Raw genomic sequence first — 8,481 nt, 5'->3', positions numbered from 1 at the left:
GCACACAGGCCGTGGATGAGGATGACGTGACTTGCCACCAGACACCCCTTCAGGACTGGGACACTCATTTCCCAGCTGTTGGGAGTGTTGCTGCTGACAGCTCCTAGCTGATTCCCTGCCAAAGCATTGCCCTCAGACAATGAGAGGTTGCTTCACTCAAGATCATGTCCTCGGGCCGGGCATGGTGGCTCATGCCTGTTATCCCAGCACTTTGGGAGGCCAGAGAAGGAGGGATGCTTGAACCTGGGAGACGGAGGTTGCAGTGAGCTGACATTGAGGAAGGAGACCCTTAATCACCCTTAAGCATCTAAAACCACCTCCCCCTTCACTTCCACATTGTATTTCAATAGGGGAAGTAAAGGCTGGCAGACCGGGCACCACCTTTAATCACCCTCCTATATAGATCACAGGCATGGTATGGAGGAATCTTTCTGGAAGCCATTGCTTTTACTTAATTACAATCAAACCCCCACCTAAGGCATGTACCCCACACCTACTCCATGGACCAAGACCCTTCACATGTAATTTCTAGAGTTGTAAGCCCCAAACCCTTTCACATAGAATTGTAAGCCCAAGACCCTTTCACATGTAATTTCTAGAGTTGTAAGCCTTTAAAAGGGCAGGGACTTTGTTAGGTGAGCTCGGCTACTTGGGGCATTCAGACCCGCTGCAGCTCCTGGCCAAATAAATTACCACTTCCTTCCCAGTTTGGTGTTCGAGAGGTTTGTTTCACGCCTTTGATGCTTCAAGATCATATCACTGCACTCTGGCCTGGGTGACAGAGCGAGACTCCGTCTCAAAAAAAAAGAAAAAGAATGGTAAATATCTATAAGTTACAAAGAGTTCTTACCACTGATGAGAAAGACAGCTCAATGGGAATATGTGTAAATTACATTAATAGCTCCCTCCTGGCCTCAAGTGATCCTCCCACCTCCTGAGTAGCTGGGACCACAGGCGAATGCTACCATACCTGGCTAATTTACTGTAGAGACAAGGTTTCATTATGTTGCCCAGGCTGGTCTTGAACTCCTGGCCTCAAGTAATCTGCCTACATTGGCTTCTCGAAGTGCGGCGATTACAGGCAAGAGCCTGGCCTAACGATTCATTAAAGCTGCGTTTCCTTCCTTTTCAGTCTTATTCTCAGCAGCTGTTGCCATTCCCAGGTAAAGCCTGATTTGCTTAAGATAATGTTAGGTATCTTTCATTCTAGCAAAATGAACCAAATCCAGATTTATAGTCAAGGCATTTTTGATTTAGGGTGATGCGTTAAAAGTTGAATACAGTTTAGTACTTTCCCAGGGAAACCATGCTACAAATAGGTATTTGAGTCCATGGTCAACCCCTAACAACCTCTCTGAACCCGTAGAAACCCTCCGATATTACTAGGTAGTTTCTAACAAAATCAGTCAGTGTCATTTTAGAAGGAAAATATATATACACAAAAATAGATATAAATACAAATATATCTCTGACTTTAGGGGTAAAAAGTGGGACTTGTTAAAGAGGAAACAAAAGGCATAAATTTTATTTTAATTTCTTTAAAAAATTTAAAAACATATTTAAAAAATCAAAAATTTTAAATAATTGAGACAAGGTCTTGCTGTGTTGCCCAGGCTGGCCTCAAACTCCCGGGCTCATGTGATCCTCTCCCCTCGACTTCCCCAAGTGTTGGGATTACAGGCGTGAGCCACTGAGCCTGGCCAAAAAGCATACATTTTCTACAAACCTGTTACCCGTATTCCACTTGATTGCCTAGCACTCAGACAGCTGCATCCCAAATCATCATCATCCAGATTTGTAGAATAGTTTACAGCTTAAGAGCACTTTCCCATGCTTTGTCGCATTTGCCGTTATTAGAAACCAGCTTTAGAGAGGAAGAGACTGACGCTCAGAGAGACAAAGTAACTCATCCCTCACCATTCCGCAGTCCCACAGTCCCACAGGGCAGAGCTCGGATTTGAACCCCGAGGATTCCAGAGTGCTTACCTTAGCCACCTTCAGCACCCTGACTTCTTGGTGCAGAATTAGCTCAGTCGATTCTGTGCCTGGCATCCTTCACTCCATCCTTCTAGTCCCCCCGGGGCTGAAGGCTGTGTTTTATGAAGGCATCCAGTCTGTCCCCTGGGTTGTCATACCGGTCCTGGAAGCCTGCCATCTCTGTGGGACCAGGAATGCATCGTCTCTGCCTCTGCCCAGCCCTGTAAGTGGCAGCTCCCAGCCTTTGTCCAGCAGGCCTCAGAACTGCAGATGGGGTGAGTTAGAGAGAGATTTAGCTTTTTTTTTTTTTCCCTTGAGATGGAGTTTCACTTTTGTTGCCCGGGCTAGAGTGCAATGGCGGAATCTCGGCTCTCTGCAACCTCCTCCTTCCAGGTTCAAGCGATTCTCCTACCTCAGCCTCCCGAGTAGCCGGGATTACAGGTGTGCGCCACCACGCCCAGTTAATTTTGTATCTTTAATAGAGACGGAGTTTCTCCATGTTGGTCAGGCTGGTCTCGAATTCCCGACCTCAGGTGATCCACTGGCCTCGGCCTCCCAAAGTGTTGGAATTACAGGCGCGAGCCACTGCGCCCGGCCTTTTGTTTGTTTGTTTGTTTTGATACAGAGTTTTGCTCTGTCACCCAGGCTTGAGTGCAGTGTGGCACTGCAACCTTCGCCGCTCCCCGGGTTCAAACGATTCTCCCACCTTAGCCTCCCATGTAGCTGGGATTACAGGCGCCCGCCACCATGCCCGGCTAATTTTTGGTGTTTTTGGTTCAGATAGGGGGTTTCACCATGTTGGCCAGGCTGGTCTCGAACTCCTGACCTCAGGTGATCCGCCCGCCTCGGCCTCACAAAGTGCTGAGATTACAGGCGTGAGCCGCCATGCGGCGGAAGAATCACTACCTTTATCGTCTTCTCTTTTGCGTGCGGAGAGGGCTGGGGGCCCCCGAGGCATCCGCGGAGTCTCCCTCTGCTGGGCTGCCTTAGTTCAGCAGCCAGCTCTCCTGGTCGCTAGAAATGGAAATGGAAACTGCAACAGCTTTGTTTTGTTCGGGTTTGTTTGTTTGTTTTTTTTAATTGGAAACTGAAACCTAGCTGTGCATTGAAGAGGAAAGAGGAATTTTCTCTTTCCATTTGAGGTTGCCAGGAAAAAAGGTTAGGAGATGAAGCCAAGTGCCTTGTGAGGAAGGTTTTCAGGCTGGGAATTACCCCTCGTTTCCTGGAGCTGGCCTGCCCCCACCATACCCCATCTCCTGCTGCAGGAGAAGGAGACTTGTCTCCCTGTGGGAACTAGGTAGCGCTTGCCCCAGGGTCAGGAGACGCTGGCTCCTTGGGGTGAGAGGATGGGGCTTGGGCTGAGCCTGAGGAGTCCTGGGGCTTAGGATTGACTTTATTTTCTAAAAGCGAAGGCATACCCTTTTACTGCTTGTTTTGTTCGGTGTGTCCAGGTCTCCCCTATCTGCCACCAATAATCCACAGGAGGGAGGTCGTCTTTAAAATAATGGCCTTTAGGGGGCGCTGTTCTCTCAAGAACTTCATTTTGAAACCTCCAAAGTGCTTGGATTACAGGCCTGAGCCACCATGCCCGGCCTAATTTTTTTTTTTTTTTTTTTTTTTTTTTTTTTTTTTAGACAGAGTCTCACCCTGTTGCTCAGGTTAGATTGCAGTGGCACGATCTCGGCTCATGCAACCTCCTCCTCTGGGATTCAAGCGATTCTCCTGCCTCAGCCTCCCAAGTAGCTGGGATTATAGGTGCGTGCCACTGTGCCCAGCTAATTTTTGTATTTTTAGTAGAGACAGGGTTTCACCATGTTGGCCAGGCTGGTCTCGAACTCCTGACCTCTTGAACTGTCCACCTCGGCCTCCCAAAGTTCTGGGATTACAGGCGTGAGCCACTGCACCAGGCCCTAAAACTCCATCTGTAGAAAATATTCAAAAAAATTAGCCAGGCATGGTAGCACGCGCCTGTAGTCCCAGCTACTCGAGAAGCTGAGGTGGGAGGATCACCTGAGCCTGGGAAGTCAAGAAGGCAGTGAGCTGTAATCGAACCACTGCACTCCAGCCTGGGCAGCAGGTGAGACCCTGTCTAAAAAAAATTAAAATAAAAATGTCCGGATTCATGACATCCTACCTCTCATTCTGCTTGATGGAGTAAAAAATACTGAGCCCGGAAAAACTGGCTTAGAAGATTCAGGCCGGGCGTGGTGGCTCACACCTGTAATCCCAGCACTTTGGGAGGCCGAGGTGGGCGGATCACAAGGTCAAGAGATTGAGACCCTCCTGGCCAACATGGTGAAACCCCATCTCTACTAAAAAGTACAACAATTATCTGGGCATGGTGATGTGTGCCTGTAGTCCCAGCTACTCGGGAGGCTGAGGCAGGAGAATTGCTTGAACCTGGGAGGCGGAGGTTGCAGTGAGCCAAGATGGGGCCACTGCACTCCAGCCTGGCTCCTGGGGACAGAGTGAGACTCTGTCTCAAAAAAAAAAAAAAAAGAAGAAGATTCAACAGTTGCCTTGGAGAGGAGAAAAGCCCTGTGTCCAGAGATGCCCGTGAAGAGTCTTGAGTTAAAAAACCTTTTTGAAAACTGAACGTGGAAAAGAGTAATACTTACATATAGTACCCCCATAACATATATAAATGTATAGTTGTATCTGAATAAATTAACTAAATACTGGAAGTGCATGTTTTATTTCCTATTAGCTTAATCAGGGCTATGTCAATGTATTTTTATTTATTTTTCATTTATTTACATTTATGTTTTTCCCCATTGGTCTGTGTGATTCTGAAACACATTTTTTATTTTCTTACTGGCAAATATTTGTTATTAGTCCACTGGGAAAACTAATTGGAACTGAGGATCGCCTTGTATTAGGGCATTTTTGGTAGATGTGCTTGTATTTTACAAACTGTGGCTTCCAGTACGTCCTCCTCATAGGAAAACTGACATTTTTGTCAATTTTCCTCTCTTCCACAAGGTGGTGCTGCACACGCACCTAAAACAACCACCATTTCTAGTTCCTAGGATCCTAGCGCAGAAGAGGCAGAGGGGATCTGCTTAATCCTTGTCTTGCAGGAGGCGGACAGGAGCCCAGAGTGTTCGCCAGGGCTCTTTGACATGATGGTATTAAAATTCACTCCAATAGCCATTACTTATCAAGCACTTTGTGTATACCAGGCTCTTTACACAGTTTATTTTATTCTTTTATTTTTTTGAGGTGGGGTCTGGCTCTGTCACCCATGCTGGAGTACGTGGCAGGATCTCAGCTCACTGCAACCTCACCTCCCAGCCTCAAGTGATTCTCCCACCTCGGCCTCCTGAGTAGCTGAGACTACAAGTACGCACCACCACACCAGGCTAATTTCTGTATTTTTTTGTAGAGACGGGGTTTTGCTATGCTGCCCAGGCTGGTCTCAAACTCCTGGGCTCCAGAGATCCACCTGCCTTGACCTCCCAAAGTGCTGGGATTAGAGGCATGAGCCTCTGCACCCAGCCTCTTTTCACAGCTTAGTTCCCATAATCCTCATAAGACTCTGTGATGTAAGTTCACACCATTTTACATTATGAGGAAATTGAGTCTCAGAAAGATGATGTGACCTGCCCAGAGTCACACAGCAAAGAAGTAGACAAGCTGTGATTTTTCTTTTCTTTTCTTTTTTTTTTTTTTTAGATTAGGGAGGCCAGACAGACAAGCTGATTTAAACCCAGGATCCCTGATTCTAAATGCCAGAGGCTTACCCACAACATTGTCCTACTGGGCGAGGCTTGGAGAATACAGAAATGAATAAGGCAGCCCCATTCTATGGGCAGCTTGTTTTGTGTCTTCTCTACTGGGAATCTTCAGGGTGAGATGCTTGTGGTCCCAGGGTCTAGCATAGAGCTTGGCACACAGTGGGGCCTCAGTGAATGCTGGCACACAGTGGGGCCTCAGTTAATGAATGAATGACACCATGTTTCCTGGGAGGCATAAGCACTTGAATCTTGTGACTGTATTTTTTAGTCCATAAAAGGAATAGACTGTGGAGGACAGAGAACTTCCTGGTACCCTTCTGCTTGCCCCATCGAGACTTCTGTCAAGGGTCCCCGCCTTTGAGTATAGTGGCTCAACCACAGTGGACCATCCCAAAGGTCCCCTCTGGTTCCGCATTGCAGACATTCTGTGCATGGAGGTGTGGGACCTCTTTCCTGAGGTGCGTGCTTCTTCATTTACCCCAGGGTTTCTTAACATTTTGGAGTCTTGTGCACGCCAGAGAAGATGATGAATGCAAGGGGCCCTTTCTCTAGAAAACATGTTTATGCTTATATTCTGCATGCAATTTCAGGGGCTTCCTGAAAATTTTTTTTTCCAAAATGCAAAATTTTCCTTCTATTGCCCCAATCATTTGCACACATTTCTGTCAAGTCCAAACATAATTTGAAGTGAGGTAGGCAGTTTCTCTCTCCTTGTGCTGTTGCCCTGGGGGTGATGTCGGGGCCTGTGCCCTGAACGCACTTGTCTCCCGTGCTGGGGCAGTGCCAGGGCTGGCACCAGTGGCCGGTGGAGCTTCTCAGTTGGCTATTTTCTCAATCTCGTCCAAAGCATCTGTGTCAATCTGTCTATCTTCTTATGAAAATGCTCCTGGGCTCCGTTCAGAATGTTCATGCTGTGCTTGGTGTCCACCGTGTTCACTGCCAGTCCCCTCCTGCCAAAGCGTCCCGTGCGCCCGATCCGGTGCAGGTAAGTCTCGTTGTCAGGGTTCCCGTCCTTGTCCACGGGAAGATCAAAGTTGATGACGAAAGACACTTGTTCAACATCGATCCCGCGGGTGCACACGTTGGTGGTCACCAGAACCTTCTCTTTGCCCTCTCGGAAGTGCTCAATCACCGCAGCCCTCTGCTCCACCATCATCTCCCCACTCAGCAGAGCCACCTGGTGGCCTTCTTTTGAGAGCTCTGCTGCCAGCCAGCTAGCGGTTTTGCGAGTATGGCAGAAGATCATGGCTTGAGCAATGGTGTGTGGAGGCTACACAGGGCCTGGAACGTCTCGTCTCTGCTGCTGCACAGGACATAGCACTGCTTGATGGTGTCCAGGGTCTCTTCCTCGTGCTTCAGTTTGATAACGTTTGGATCTGGGACCACTTTCTGGGCAAATTTCAACACAGAGTCTTCAAAGGTGGGAGAAAAGCAGCATCTGGCGGTTCCTGGGCAGCATCCTCTGGATGCGGATGCTCTGATCCTGGTGACCCTGAGTGGCTATCATGACGTCAGCCTCATCCAGAACAAACACCTTGATTTTCTTGGGATCAATGAACTTGAGCTTGGAGCACCAGTCCAGCACGGTCCCAGGGGTGCCAATGACAATCTGCTCACTGATCTTCTGGACTCTTTCCAATTTATTGCCTCGAACAGCACAGGCAAGCTTCAGTTCTTCAGCAGATGGGTAAAATGTGCCCCTCTGCTCAATCGCTTTTTCTGTTTGAAGCGCCAGCTCATATGTTGGGGAGAGGCACAGACACCGGGGTATCTGTCTGCTGGCTCCACTCAGCTGAGCATGGCCAGGAGAAAGGCAGCTGTTTTACCAGTGCCAGACGGAGACTGGGCAATCAGGTTCTGTGGGGATTCAGCAGGCAACATTTCTTGCAAGACAGATCTACTGGCAGTAAATTACTGACACATTTTGCCTAAATCCAAGTCTCCAGTTCCTTCATTTTTCCTGCATTTATGAAGTGGAAATCTATATTCCTCCAACATGCCCCACCATTTTTGCTCACCTGAAAGTTCTTTATTTCTCTTTCACTTTTGAAAGATAATTTTGATGGGTACAGAATCCTAGCTATGTGGGTTTTTTTCTTTCAACACTAGGTATTTTACTCCACTCTCTTCTTTCTTATGTAATTCCTGATGAGTTCTATGTAATTCTTTTTTTTCTTCCAAGACAGGGTTTCACTCTGCGCAAGGTGGAGTGCAGTGGCATGATCTGGACTTACTGAGCCTCGACCTCCCAGGCTCAAGCAATCCTCTTGCCTCAACCTCCCGAGTAGCTGGAACCACAGGCACACATCATCAATCCCGGCTAATTTTTTGTAGAGATGGGGTTTCTGTATGTTGCCTAGGCAACTCCCGAGCTCAAGCAAGCCTCCTACCTTGGCCTCCAAAGTGTTGGGATTATAAGTGTGAGCCACTGCACCCTGCCCAGTATAATTCTTATACTAGTTCCTCTACAAGTAATGTGCATATTTTCCTTTGGCTTCTTTCAAATTTTTTTTTCTTTTTTTTTTTTTTGAGATGAAGCCTTCCTCTGTTGTCCAGGCTGGAGTACAGTGGTGCGATTTCAGCTCATTGCAATCTCCACCTCCTGGGTTTAAGCAAGTCTCCTGCTTCAGCTTCCTGAGTAGCTGGGTTACAGGCGCCTACCACCTCACCCGGCTAATTTTTGCATTTTTAGTAGAAACTGTGTTTCACCATGTTGGCCATGCTGGTCTTGAACTCCTGACCTCAAGTGATCTGCCCGCCTCGGCCT

General features: G+C 47.8%; 1 pseudogene; it reads right to left on the bottom strand.

Annotated features, from left to right (window-relative positions):
• Window positions 1-6,529: 6,529 nt before the first annotated feature.
• LOC105728897 (ATP-dependent RNA helicase DDX19A-like) lies at window positions 6,530-7,595 on the bottom strand (annotated as a pseudogene).
• Between the last annotated feature and the right edge of the window lie 886 nt (window positions 7,596-8,481).

Source organism: Aotus nancymaae, unplaced genomic scaffold (assembly GCF_030222135.1).
Source record: "Aotus nancymaae isolate 86718 unplaced genomic scaffold, 86718_ANA_hifiasm-v0.15.2.pri h1tg000021l, whole genome shotgun sequence".
Lineage (NCBI taxonomy): Eukaryota > Metazoa > Chordata > Mammalia > Primates > Aotidae > Aotus > Aotus nancymaae.
Note: the sequence above shows the minus strand (reverse complement) of the source record. Positions and strands in the feature narration are given on the sequence as shown.